This window comes from Arabidopsis lyrata (genome assembly GCF_000004255.2).
Source record: "Arabidopsis lyrata subsp. lyrata unplaced genomic scaffold ARALYscaffold_1, whole genome shotgun sequence".
In the NCBI taxonomy this organism is placed as follows: Eukaryota; Viridiplantae; Streptophyta; class Magnoliopsida; order Brassicales; family Brassicaceae; genus Arabidopsis; species Arabidopsis lyrata.
Genome location: NW_003302555.1, coordinates 18555510 through 18556331, shown reverse-complemented (window position 1 = coordinate 18556331; position 822 = coordinate 18555510).

Genomic DNA, 822 nt, shown 5'->3' with positions numbered 1-822 from the left:
GGGTTTAAGAACTAGAACCCGCACCCGGATCCCAAAAGCTAAAATAAAAGTTTTAGAAGCTCCAAAACAGAAAACTCATAAGACTTCCGCCACACCCACAAATATTTGAGAAGCAATAAGAAGCGTCATTAGTGTTTTTGGAGTGAATTATGACTAGATCTCATGTTTATGATTGGGTACAAGAACTAGAACCGCAACTGGATCCCAAAAGCTAAAGTAGTGTTTTTCCGATTAGAAGCTCCAAAACCAAAAACTCATAAGACTTCAGCCACAGCCACAAATATTTGAGAAGCAATAAAAAGCTTCGTTAGTATTTTTGGAGTGAATTATGAATAGATCTCGTGTTTATGATTGGGTATAAGAACTAGAACCGCAACCGGATTCCAAAAGCTAAAGTAGTTTTTTTCCGTTTAGAAGCTCTAAAACCGAAAACTCATAGGAATTCGGTAAACACGCACAAAGATTTGAGAAGCAATAAGAAGCTTGGCTAGTGTTTTTCGAGTGAAATATGACTAGATCTCGTGTTTATGATTGGGTTTAAGAACTAGAACCGCAACCGGATCCCAAAAGCTAAAATAATATTTTTCCGTCTAAAAGCTCCGAAACAGAAAACTCATAAGACGTCGGCCACACCCACAAATAATTGAGAAGCAATAGGAAGCTTCGTTAGTGTTTTTGGAGTGAATTATGACTAGATATCGTGTTTATGATTGGGTATAAGAACTAGAACCACAACCGTATCCCATTGGCTAAAGTAGTGTTTTTCCGTTTAGAAGCTCCAAACCGGGTAAACTCATAGGACTTCGGCAACACCCACAAATA